This window comes from Nuphar pumila, chromosome 17, assembly GCF_984573655.1.
Source record: "Nuphar pumila chromosome 17, dmNupPumi1.hap1.1, whole genome shotgun sequence".
Classification (NCBI taxonomy): domain Eukaryota; kingdom Viridiplantae; phylum Streptophyta; class Magnoliopsida; order Nymphaeales; family Nymphaeaceae; genus Nuphar; species Nuphar pumila.
Window position 1 is genome coordinate 81,728,632 of NC_143265.1, and position 14,423 is coordinate 81,743,054.

The following is a 14,423-nucleotide window of genomic DNA, read 5'->3' on the forward strand; positions in this document are numbered from 1 at the left end:
TAGGAGTAGCAACCCATCAAGAGGTGGCAGGGGCTCCGCCACCGCCTGACAGAGAGAAAAAGGTGGTATACCTGCAGACTCACCAGCGAAGGAGATTCGATCGTGGGTCGGTTGCAAAGCGAGGCTACCGTAACAGGAGGACAACAAGGTCAGAGGAGATTTTCAAAAAATGACTGATATTTGCAAAACCCTCACCTCCCCTCCTTGCCCCAACAACCTGATAGAAAAAGAGAGCAGGGGTGCAACCCCTGTCTTTCTGTCAAAAGGAAAGGAAGCGAAGAAGGGGTAGTGGGGTGTCGCTCCCCTCCCATGTCTGCTTGTCTGCCTGAAAAGGGAACAGGCCCCTCCCTTGCTATCAGAAGAAACATGAAGGGGCCTGGGCCCTCCACTACGAAAAGAGGAAGCAGGGAGAGGGGTGGGCTCAATTGCTAGGACAAGCCCGACCCCAACCTCGACTGAGAGAGAGGTGGGCTCGACCACCTGGTCGAGCCCGACCTCATCGAAACCGAGAGAGAGAGAGAGAGAGAGAGAGAGGGCATCCCCCTCCCTTGTTGAAAAGAGAGGATAAAGAGCGAGCGAGCAGGGAGGGGCGACACCCCTCCCATTGAAATCAGGAGGCATAGACTGGGGTTACATCGAGTGAGCAAGGTGAGAAAGGGCGGGGGTGAGAGAGGGGCAGGGGCATCGGCCCCTGTCGGAAATAAAAAGAGGGGCAGGGGCATCGACCCCTACCGAAAATAAAAGTGGGACAGGGGCCGATGGTCCCTGCCGGACCAAGAAGAAAAAAAAAGGGGGGGGGGGGGGACGGGGGGCACAAGAGCCAAAGGCCCCTGCGGCTCTTGAAAAGAAGGGGGCAGGGGCCAATGGCCCTTGTCATCCTTGAAAAGAATCGGGGCAGGGGCCAATGGCTCCTACCGACTTCAAAAGAAAATCGGGGCAGGGGCCATTGCCCCCCTGCCGGAATCTCCAAAACATGCGGAAGGGGGGTGGGGGGGGGGGGGGGTCCCGACCCCTTCCGTCGGCCCGTTGGGTGACAGATGGCAGAACGAGAGAGAGAGAGAGAGAGAGAGAGAAAGAGAGAGATGAGGGAAAAGAAGAAGGAAAGGGAGGAGACGTACTTGGGGGAGGAGGTCATCGGCGTCGACAGACGAACAAGAGGAAAGGAGAGAGGAGACAAGCAAGAGGGGGCAAGAGAAAGGTCGAATGACCAACGAGGTGGTGTCGATGAAGCTGCTGGAGAGGGAGGCGATCGCCGGAAGGGAGAGAAAGGAGGGCGAGAGAAAGGGCATGGGTGTGCGATGAATGAAACAGAAAGAGAAAAAAAAAGGGGGCTCACATTAGGGTTTTACGAGAAATTTAGCAACGGATTAGTGACGGCAAAATTCTGTCGCAAACGCCTTCACAAATTTGCGACAGAGTAGTGACGGAAAAACAGTGTCGTTCATCCGTCGTGAAGTTGCGATGGAGCGTGAGATAAAAATTTTCCATCGCTAATCCATCGTAAATTTGTGCTGGTGTTTGTGAGAGAATTTTTTCGTCGCTAATTTCGTAACTAATTCTAATTTTAGAGACGGATAGTTTTCTCTCGCTAATCCGTCGTAATTTTGCGATACATTATTTCTGTCGCTAAATAACATTTTTCTTATAGTGCTATGATGAAGTGGTCGAGGCAAAAATCCAAATTAAGGTGAGCACATGTGTATGCCAATGAACCGGCTGTGAGAGAGAGAGGCACTGCATTTGGGTTAGGGTGGACTGGACACTGCCCACCCAGACCTATGGGGATTTCTTGGTCAAGGTGGACACTTGCCCACCCTAACCCATACGTAGCTCTGCCCCGGCCTTGATGTAAAATATTCTCAAACTCACGACAAACCAAACAGAAGTCTCAAACTCTTATGGGGGCCATATTGGAAAAAGCAAAAGCTTAAAGGAAAGTAATGTCAACATGAGGGTAAGGGAAGGGGTAAGCCCACAGACTTTTACGCTGTCAGGACAGTGAGCGTAAGTATATGGCTGGCAGAGCCAGTGTGTATCCTGGAGGTGGTTTCTCCGTGTAAATATAAAAAATGCGGGATAGGAAAAGTCACATAGACTTTGCCGTGAATCCAACGCTTACCAAAGATAAGAAAGAAAGAGTTTTACCTGTTATGGCACTGAGTGTTTGGAACTTTGGATGCACCCGTTTATCCTGATAAACAGGATAAGGTGTGGAATTGCATCTTTCTACATGATAGAATATTCCGTGCCCCTTATATTGTTTATATGGAAAAGTAGGCATATCCAAACACCACTATAGTGAACCATCCCTCAATATCCTCGACAAGTGGGACCCACCACCATGTTCCTTCCATGTCAATGGATGAGAGAGAGTGGGGGAGATACAAAAGTTCTATGTTAACCCAATGACCACACACGCGATCCCCTACACGGCTATATAAGTAGGAGGGTCCGGGTTAAATGTGACTTTAGGGTCCAGCTTCTAGGTGACACAACCCGACACTTGGACACGTTCAGTATTAGTTTAATATTTAAATTATTTAAATTATCTATTTAATAATAAACATATTTGTATATACACTAAAAAATAAAAAATATGTGCTTTTCTATTAACAAGTAAAAACAACCCACACCAACTAGGGGTCTCCGTTTGTCTGGCAGGAGCAGCTGGGTTACGTCACCTTGTGTTGGAACGTTGCAGGTTCAAAACCCAATGGTATAGGTGTATAAACTGGTAGGGGTCTTACCTAACCTCAGCTTGCCTTTCAAAAAAAAAACTACGCCCTTTGTTATTGGTTTAAAAAAAAAATGCATATTCGATCGTGTCCCATATCCAAATCCAATTGTGTCCCCGTATTCATCTCTCTCTCTCTATCTCTCTCATCAACACCATGAAAAGCCAAGAGAAAAGTGGATAAGTTAGTGAGGACATGAGCAGGGTGGGCCAAGCTAATTGTCGCGCAATAAAGACAAGCATGATGGTGAGGGGTTGAAGTCGGGTGCATTTTTTTTTTAAGAAATATAAAAACCACCTCCAGAGTCAGAAGCCTAGTCGCACTGGCTAAGCCTGCCCTACATCGAAATGCAAAGTAAAAAAAAAAAAGCTAGAAATAGGGCAGTAACTGCAGCACATGGCTGTTGTCTTTTGACAAAAAAAGAGGTGGTGTAAAGCAGGTGATTAAATCAAAACCTTCAAACAAAGGGTGCAAGATGAACCATGCTGTCTAAGAAGCTTGACAAGAAATGAGGGTGAACACAAGCAAGCAGATAATTGGCATATTTGTCAGGGCCGGAACTGCCATGTAACCCTCTCATCTTGGGTATGGGATGTGGGCTTTGTGTCGGTGGATCCACAACAACCCATACTCCCCTTTTATGTCCTCCATGTGCATTAAGCTTTTATGTATGCTAGTCAAAGGTACCATGGTTTATGAACTTTTAAGGGTAAAGAATTTTTCATGAGAAAATGATGAGTTGGCATCTGTTTTCTTCCTTTCAAATCATCATGATAGGAAAGTGCCATGCTGGCGCAAGCTAAACTCAAGTTTTTTTCCTTTACCTACCATTTTTCATGTGCAAATAGTTTCATACCTCTGCTCTTATGAAACCATTTTCATGAAAAGGCTGAACTGGCAGGAGTTTTTAAAAATCTGTGATTATTTTTATGTAAGGCAGGCTCAAGGGGGTTGGCCTAGTGGGGTGGGGCCTTGACTGCTAGATGGGCAGTGGGGTATCGCCCCTCTGCGCAGGCCAACGCATAGCATAATCCCCAGGGATAGAGTCTTGACGTCGGAGTTTTATGTTGCTGGCAACTGTAGGTATGACATGCTGAGCCAGTGCAACCAGGTCATCGTGCTAGGTGTGGTTTCTTCGGGTTATAAATTAAAAAAAAATCTTATGTAAGGCATTTATCTTTTTATGGGAATGAAACAAAGGAGACATAAAAGATTGACATAAAGGGAACAATATATATATATATATATATTGCTTAATATAAACTTGTTGACACCTTTATTATTGTTTATTTATTAAAACCATGCTTTGGATCTAATAATTTTACCAAGCATTTGTTTTCATCAGCATCTGATTTTTTTAGCTCAAAAAGCACTTCTAAATGTGAAAAGTACGTCATGTAAAGCATCTTTTCTACTTGGTAAATTACTTAAAGAGCATCTCTGAGTTCAAATTGAGTAAATATTTATATGGGCCCTTCTACCGTGGTACACACTTGATTTACATAGATCTAATATCCAAAAAGCAAAATCTAATCATTGGATCATGTTTAACATATTCTATTTATTATTTTTATGTGTTAAAGTTGACTCAAATATGACGTTTTATATCATTTTTAACTACCCTTAATTTTATGAATGGTGAGTTGTTAATTTTCATCGTCTCAAAAATAAAATTTTATGGTACATTAAATATGATCAAACCTTGTAATATAATAAATAAATCATGCTAAATAAATCTGTTAATTCAATGAAATTTACCACTAGGCAGCCAGATCTTTGCAAACAAGAGTGTGTACCACCTATAGTATCGGTAGGGCCACCATATATTTTCCCATATACTCATGTTTTTAAGCCATTTAAGACGGTTTAGGTGTTGACCTCTATATATGTGTACTGACACCAATCAATTCATTTGATTTTCTTGTCCATTCTTATTATTGGTAAGGACTTGTTTAGACCTTTCCTTTCTATTATCCTTTTCTGCAACTCAATCCTGGTTGCTTGTTCACATACGAGAGAGAGAGAGAGAGAGAGAGAGCAAAATGAAAGAAACCACCCAAGAATTCTACTATTCAATTGTAGGATTATGACACCTTTCTTCAGACTAAAGCCATAGTCACGTTTCCAGCTTCTCTTGCTCTGCACAACATGAACTTGGTGTGGGGGCAACCTGGCCAAGGCCAACTAAGCAAAGCTGGACCTGGCTGTCATCGCCGTTGGCCCATACTTTGTTTTGTCTATTGCAACTCATCTGAGACACGTGTGGCGATATGCATGCGGCAATCAATTGGCCAATGGAATAAATGCTTGGGGCATGTACGCACGTGTGGTTAGATGGTCTTTGTCGCATTTGACGCATCAATGTGAGAAATGTGTTTCTTGGTGCATAACTATGTCACAATGACACATCATTTTTTGCCTTGTGTCCCTCGGTGGGCAAGGGTATGTAAATGAAGTTTTACTCTGAGGACAGTGATCATGAGTATGGACAGGCTGAGCGAGCACAACTAGGTCTCTGATCTTGGGAGCGGTTTTTTCATATAAATATCAAAAAAATAATTTATATTGGTTAAAAATTTAAAAAATTGTATTTTCTTGTCCAATTTATCAAAAAATTAAACCTGCCCGCCAACCTCACAGTGTGTGCTTATATCCAGGCATCTTTGGGACATAGGTGCATAATATCTACTTGTACTGCTATGATTTCCAACATCCTCATAATGGGACCATGTCACCATTTTACATCACTAATTAAGGTAAATACATGGTATGACAACCACAGAAGAACAAGATATCCCTTTGATGGTGCTATTTTTCTATAGTAATCTGATATGGATAGGCACATCATAAAGAAGCGTAAGGAGAAAATTAAGATAAAAAAAAGAGGGAAGTACTAAAATGATCTATGACGTCCTTCACTGTCTTGGAATTTTTCAGTGTCTTACTCCAACCGTAGGGGAGTGTTTTCTTGTTTCTCTTAGGGGGTGTTTGTTAGTCTCCCGTGCAAGGAAACCTCTTACCTTTGAAAGGGCGGCATTAGACTGAATGTACTTCCCTATGGGGTGAGGTATGAATCCATTTTGACAGGAAAGTTTTTTTTTTTTTTTTGCATTTATTATGTAGGTCCTACTACATATTTTTTATAGGCATATTTGTTTCACCTTTTGTAAGAAAGAGATCTTATTACATATAAAAAAGAGTCTTTTTCATATGAAAGGGCATGACACAAACGCCCCCTTAGGGCACGTTTGCATGCTACAAAAAGCTGAAACACACAAAACATGATGTGTTTCTGCCAGGCCCACCGTAGCAACGCAAACACAGGGCTCTCTATGCTCTTGGTAAGGGAGCCCCAAAATCAATGGAGACACCCCAGCGCTTTCCGCGGAAGAAGACTCCGCTTCTTCCCTACACAAACATGTCCATAGGTAGACTCGATACTCCTGCATGCATAACAGTGAGATCATTTTTTTTTTTAAAGAACATAACAGTGAGATTATTGAAAGCAGGAGACTGACATCATCGTTCTTCCGTAGTGTTAGCGTTGGAGTGATTGTGGATGCCAATACTTTCTTTGGTATCTTGAAACACTGAAAAGATCAGGTGCAATATGATTGTACAAATATTTGTGCATTAAGCACCTGATCACCCTTCATCTTGGGGACAGGGATGCCGGTTGTGGGGCACGAGGCCAGATGGAAGGTGATCAGGTGTTTTTTTAATGCACAAATTTTGTGCCATGTGATTGCACCCCACCCGGACTCCTTAAAACATTGTCTGAAACCGTATCTGCTCATCTTATTATGTGTATAAAATAATAGCAACAACAACAATAACAAAAGTAACTTTCTTATGGGAACCTAATAATAATAATAATAATTATTATTATTACTATTATTATCAGAGGCGGACTTGGGTAAGATTAAGCTCATTTTAGCCTCTTGTCTTGTTCCTCTTGTAAGGATGGGGTCCTCATCGCCCTGAGTTCTTTGGCTAAAATAAAATCAAGTTTACTTTTTCTTTAAATAAAAATTATTATTATTATTATAATTATCATTGTCATTGTTGACATCAATTTATTATCATCAGCCTCTTTAACTCTTTGTCTGGAAAAGCGTGGACATCGCATGTGTTCTTGGTTGCAAACCGTGGTTAATCACTAGCACGGAAGCTTTTGGCTTTATTAGCCTGCAAGAAATAATTGCAAAGCATGTTTACAAATGCATTAAATGCAGGTCTCCCTGCATATGCATATGGGACTGAATTTCCTTGCAGTAGCAGAATTGTCTGATGTTGTTGCCACATCTATTCATGTGGGTAAGCAGCTGCATTGCATATGCATTTACTTCCTTGTTGGCCACTGAAGCTTATTCTTTTACAGGAAGCTGCAGGACGAAGAGGTTCTTGTAGGGATGTCAATGGATCGGGTTTTATTTCGTGTCGAACCAAATCAGACTCTAATTGATTAATTATCTTGGTAAGCCAAATCGAACGTGGTGGATATCCGAATCCGGCTACATAAAAAAAAAATCGGATTCAGTTTGAGGTTTTCTCCATAAGAATCCGAATTTGAATCCGATTTGTCAAATTTGGTATTGGCCATTGAGATGCTTGAAAACTTTGTGTGGAAAATCCACGTATTTATATGCCCCTCCTAGCATAATTATGTGCATTTAATCTTGACACTAGGACGGTGCAATGACTTCTCCATGTGGCCGCATTCTCTCTCTCTCTCTCTCTCTCTCTCTCTCTCTATATATATATATATATATATATATATATATATATATATATACATGAGGTTTAAATTAAAGTCTTGATTATGACAAAAACTAAAATCAATTAAGACATAAAATTAGATATACATTTAAATTTAATTGTTTATTTTAACAAAAAACTGCATATGAAAAAATAATTACCTAAACCAAATTAGACGGCAACAAAAAATTATGCTTACCGGTCCAAGGGAGATGGCGTAGTGGGATGGGGCCAGACTGTTTGATGGGCAGCCTAGGTTCTAATCCCATGGGTGTCACACTCCCTGCATAAGCCGAAGCTTGGCGACTCTTTGGGATCTGAGATTTTCAACCCTTGAAAAATATATGAAAATTTCAAAACGATAGCGGAAGCATTCAAAACCAGGTTTGAAACCTCGGGCCAGCTACATTTTACTCAACAATGATTATACTGAATTTAAAGTAGATAACAATACTAACAATTCATCTGATCCTAGGTCTAATTCGAATAATTCAGGGTACTTTTCTAACATACTAGATTCATTTTCCCATTAATATTCCTCAATTGTAATCTTTCAGATAACTTCATATGCAAATCTTATTTTCTGTATGTGTCACTTAGTTATGATATTTTGACCAGAGAAGTCTGTCCTTCCCAAATAAATAATGTTCTCATTTTCTCAAACCATGCCTTTGCACGGGCATTTTCTTCTCTACTTGAAGTTTCTTTTCAATAGTTTTAGAAGTATATGCAGCACCTCTCTTCTATATATATATCGTGCATCTGGTCTGCAGATTACTAGACTCATCCCTTTCTCTATTATCATGTCCACGTATTCCAACTAATCACCAAAACCTCAACAACCAAATTTTATGGAACAGGTGCTCATCGGCATCCCTTAAATACTCCTTTCTAATACGGTGGGACTCTGCAGTCTAAATATTTTTTCAAAATCGGGAGCTAACTCCGCAACCCAAAATCTTCAAAATGGGTGCTAACTCCGCAGCCCAAAATTTTTAAAACGGGTGCTAACTCCGCAACCCAAAATCTTTAAAATGGGTATTAACTGTACAACCCAAAAATTTTAAAACGGGTTATAACTCCACAACCCAATCATTTTAAAATTAGGTGCTAACTCCAAAACCAAAATAATTTTTTTCAAAATGGGTGATAACTCCGCAGCCAAAAGTTTTTAAAATCGGTGCTAACTCCGTAGCCCAACAATTTTTTTAAAATTAGATGCTAACTCCGCAACCAAAATAATTTTTTTTTTCAAAAATGGGTGTTAATTCTTCAACCAAATAATTTTCAAAACGGGTGTTAACTCCGCAGCCCAAATAATTTTTAAAACGAGAGCTAACTTGACGGCCCAAAATTTTCAAAACGGGTGCTAACTCTATAACCTAGATAAATTTTCCCTACAGTACAATCACATATCAACAATCATATTTTGATCCATATTAAAAAAATTAGAATTCATAACTATCAAGAAGTTAGAACTAGGTAGTCACATACACATTCATAAGTTTGAACTACATATTCATTAATATCAACAACTTTATTGTACTATAATTAACAAAATAAGAACAGTGGGACTGGTGATCTATCACGATTTCTTTTTGGCAAGTCGCCCCCATCTAAATTGTCTACTATGGATATAACAGTTGTTGGGGCTGAATTTTTTTGATCGTCGGTTTCTACCAATCTGTCGCCTTCTTTAGACACTTACTGATGATATGCCCCTTCTTTCCGTAATAAAAACAAGCTATTGTATCACGAGGGCACGGCTGCCCAGGGTGGTGATGGTGGCCTTTTTGGGCACCGTAGATCCTGGTCCTGCTGAGACTCTATCTCTTCATGTTGTCTTTGCTTCTTGAGTGGTGGTCGTTGTGTTTGTCCACTAGGAAACAGTCTCTTGTTGTTTCTTTCATTTTCAGTCGATTTTTTTATCAGACTTCTCTTGGATTGTTCTCATTCCTCATTCGGCAAGGTAGTCGTGGTTAAGGCTGCAGAAAAAGTTTGTGGCATACTTGATAGAATTTGGTAATGTAGTTCATTCTTAAGCCCACAGATATATTTATATGCCCTTTCACGATCATCGGTGAATAGGTTTGGACAATATCGTTCTAAATTCTAAAATCTGGTGGTGTAATCCATCAAATTCATACATTCTTGGCTCAATTCTAGAAATTTTACTTTCTTCTTATCTAGAGTTTGAAGAGGAAAAAAAAATTCTTAAAAGGCTTCTTAGAAACCATTTCAGGGAATCACCACCGCGTTCTTAGGAAATTATATCCTCTTGATGGTATCCCACCATTTACCAGTGTTATCCTTTAATCTGTATGTGCCAATGGCAGTCTTCTTGTCTTCTAGCACCAATATCACTTGAAAGGCTCATTCAATGTCCTCAACACAACTTTCTGCCAGTTTTAGGTCAACTTTTCCATTAAATGTTGAGGGATCTAGCTAAAAGAATTTTTTTAGGTAATCCCTCTTGGGTTACCATTTGCATTTTTGGGTATTGCTGAGCCTTGTTTGTCTCGGACTTAGTCTCTAAAAACTGTGGCCAAAGTGTTGAGGGTCTCCATAATGAACCCTTGCTGCTATGTCCATTCATTGTGAGGTCCTTGCCTCATTATTGTATCAGAAAAAGTAATATATTAATATAAGTGAGGTATGCACACCTCTCTAAATATATATACTTCATTATAGAATTTTATCAAAAATTTAGAAAACCCCTATGTTCCTTCTTATGGGTGTCTTCATTCATAATTTTGGCTAATGTGACACTCATATTGAGCATGCCCTAAGTTTATATTGAGTTCCATAATAACAATCTATGCAGAGAAATACTTACAGTGCGATGTCGGTTGCTAGACATGCTGTGAGCCAATATTTTTAACCCGCACTAATGCCAGTGGTAACGCCTCAACATTTTTAACCTTCAAAAATTTAAAGCTTTTCTTTTGTATTTAAAAATGACTGTGAAAGCATCTTCAAAACTAGGTTTGAAACTTCGGGCGGGTTACATTCTACTAAACAACGATTATACTGAATTTAAAGCGGATAACAATACTGACAATTCAATCCTTAAGAAAGCAAAATGATTGGCTTGTCGACAATGCCACAACATCTCGCATATGCTCTGCTGCGCAACTCTCATAAACATGTTTTTCATAAACATTGTCAGACTTATGAAAGAGCAAAAATATACACCAAATTGTAAGGAACAACACAATGTTAAAACATATGGCACATCATACATCATGTAGCATTTTAAGATAGAAGCATATCATCAAATTATAGTCATATGCCACATCGCATAAACATTAATATGTTCATAAATTGAACCTTGAAGTATGAAGTTTCATGAATGTAAACGTGAACATGCGTATCTCATAATACAAAATAATTAAACCTCAAACATACGTAATTTGAGTTATGCACACAAGAATCATAATGCATGTCCAGTCTCATATGTGTTTGTGTGTGTTTTAAACATGCTATTATAATTGTCTGGGCTTAAAACATCACAAACCCTATAACCAGGGTTAAAGAAGATGTAATTTTAACTTAGGAGTTGACTCACCAAGTTTCGAGGTTGGCACTGGTATAGAAGGATTGATTTCTAATGCACAAGGGTCAATTCTCTTTAAAATATTAAGACAAGAAAATTGTACATGACAATTCAAGTACAAGATTTTGATTATGAACAACTGAATTTCAGCTAAGGCAATGAAGAAAGATGAAAAGAATTGAAGAATTCGTTGAAGAATCTATGAAGACAAGTGTGCAAATATAAATCTCTTTAAAAGTCTTAGATTCTTGTAAGAGCCTTACTTTGATTGCATATCTTACTTGTATTTCACCTAAAAATACTTAAGAAAAACTTTTCTAAAAGAATCCTTGGCAAAAATCATTTTAGAAAGCTCTTTACCTATATTTTCAGGTTTATCAGTCAACCAATAGACTCATCAATTGACCGACCCGAGAGTTCGATTTCTGGAAAGTTTAACAGAAGTTGACTGAAAGTTTTCTTAGTCGACCAGCCAGAATGTTCGATTTCCAAAAAATTTAGCAGGAGTCGACTGAAAGTTTTTTCAGTCTACTGATGATTTTCATCAGTCGACTAACTTTTCTTTAGTCGACTAAGTTTCAAAAACCAGAATTAAAATTTGTTCAGCTAGACACAGTAATCGACTGACTTTAACTGTCAGTCTGCTAATATTTGATTTTAGTTGACTAATAACTATTTCAGTCAACTAATATAGTCATTTCTGAAACTTTTAAAAGGTACATCTTTTCAGTTTTTCAAACGATTTGATAGTTCAAAACTGACTATTTTGACACCCTTTCATACCACCAACGTATAGAATTCCTCAGCTATAAATAAGAGTGTGATCTACACTCAAAATGATTGAATTGAATCGAATTACATTGATTTGAAAGATCGAATTCTTTGTTTTTCACTCTTATTCATTCAAGTATTTGTTTTCTCACTCACTAAGTATTTTCACTCTAGTTTTTTACTCCAATTCTTTTTGTGAGTCAGTGAAATTGTGAGTTGAGCATTTCAGCAGCCTTAGAAGCCTATTTCACTCAATTTGCATTCATAAGAAAGGCTCGTAAGTTGATTGTAAGTTGGTTATTTCAATTTTTCTGTAAAAAGACATAGTTTCCTTGGTTTAAAGAAGAAGTTTGCTTTCAGCAGGGTTGTTGCTGAAAGTGAGACCGGTTTTGGTCTGTTTGATCTTGTGGTGACACAAGTGTGATAGTGGAAATCTCAAGCGGATTTTGCTTGGGGACTGGATGTCGGTCTGAAAGACCGAATCAGGATATAATTATTGTGTTCTTTGTGTGTGATTGCTTTGCAATATTCAAATTCCTTCAAATTTCAAAGGCGAATATTAAAAATACTATTCACCTTCCCTCTAGTGCTCGTTGTATCGATCCTACATTATTTTTTTTGGTATCAGAGAAAAGTTTGCTATCTTTTGATCTTACAATCATCTAGCATGACAACAACATCATCTTCTCAGCACAAAGAAGGATGCTCCTCAGTTCGTCCTTCTCTCTTTGACGGAACAAACTATGGCTATTGGAAAGTAAGAATGATAATATTCCTACAATCCATGGATCTTGATATTTAAAAAGTCATTCTGGAAAAGTATCAAGCACCATCAACTGATTTTTGTCTATAGACCGTTGAAGCAAAGAAGACTACTTCACTCAATGTCAAAGCTATGAATGCGCTATATTGTGTCGTTGACAAAGTAGAGTTCAATCGTATCTCTCAATGTTATACTACAAATAAAATTTGGCATACTCTTCTCGTGACTCATGAAAGTACATCAAAGGTAAAAGAATCTAAAATTGCCTCTTTAGTTCATAAATTTGAGTTCTTTAAAATAAAGCAAAATGAGTCAATTTCTGACATGATAACTAAAATGTCCGATATTACTAATACTCGCAAATCTCTTGGAAAAGAATATTCGCAAGTGGATTTAGTTAAAATAGTTATGAGGTGTTTAACTCCTGAATGGGAGAGAAAGACCACAGCAATAGAGGAAGCCAATGATTTAAACACCCTTTCTCTTGAAGATTTAGTTGGTAATTTGATGGCATATGAGGTTCAATTTTAAGATAGACAAGAAGAAAAACTAAAGAAGAAATCTCTTACATTCAAAGTCACTTCAGACTTTAAAGATTTAGATAAAGATGAAGATATTTTCATTATCATTAGGCAATTCAAAAGATTCATCAAAAATGGGAGATTCCAAAGAAAGGTGAAGAAAATTGAACCATTAAATCTTGATGAAGTCAAGTGTTTCAATTGCAAAAAGGTTGGACATATCAAAAGATATTGTCCTCTTCTCAAAATCAAGCCTAAGGACCAATTCAAGAAGAAAAAGGCATTTTAAGCAAGTCGGGATGAAAGTGACTCTTCTTTTGACAAAGAATCAAATGAAGAAGTCACCAACATGTGCTTTGTAGCACAAGAAGACTCGATAAGTCAATTCGATTATAATGACTTATTAGAAGTTTTTAATGATTTATATGCTAAATTTAAGAGTCTAAGTTCTAAAAACAAAGAGTTGAAAATAGAAAATTTGACTCTTGACTCTAAGAATAATTTATTACTTTAAGAGATGAAAGATCTCAAGAAGGAAAACTTTTCTCAAGCATCTAAGATAAAAGAAATTGACATTAAAACCAATGTCTTACAAGAAGAGATATCTAGTTTGAAAGAAAAATCTAATGATCTTCTCTCTATAGTGACTAAGTTCACTAATGGTCAAGAAAATCTAGAAAAACTTTTTGGCTCTCAAAGATGCTCGGTTAACAAAACTGGATTGGGATATAGTTTCTTTGATACTCAAAATAGACCAAACTATGTGGTAAAGAATCAAATTCAAAATTCTCAATCATTGGTTCAAAAAACTCAATTTTCTAGACATGTATATTATGGTAGAAACATATCACATCATGGTACTTCCAATGCGTATAAGGCTAGACATGATTATCCATCTTATCATTCTAGAAATGCTAAATCATTTTTTGATAGAAAGAATAATTATTCTCAAAGGAAACCAAAATCCAAATAGATTTGGGTTCCGAAGACTAACTCTTATGAACCCGAATATAAAAAGGGGTCAAATGCTTTGTCTTTTAATTTTGTTGTAGGTAAACAAAATAAGGAACAAGTAGATCTTAGATAGTGGTTGTTCCAAACATATGACTAGAAGGTCGGAGTTATTTTTTACCCTTCAAAGTAAGGATGGAGGAATCGTCACCTTTGGTGACAATAGTAAGAAAAAAGTAATTGGTATTGGTAATATTGGTAATCCAAAATCTCTCTTGATATAAAATGTTCTTTTAGTGGATGGATTAATGCTTAATTTGTTATCTATTAGTCAATTATGTGACAAAGGCTTTCTCGTTTCTTTTGAA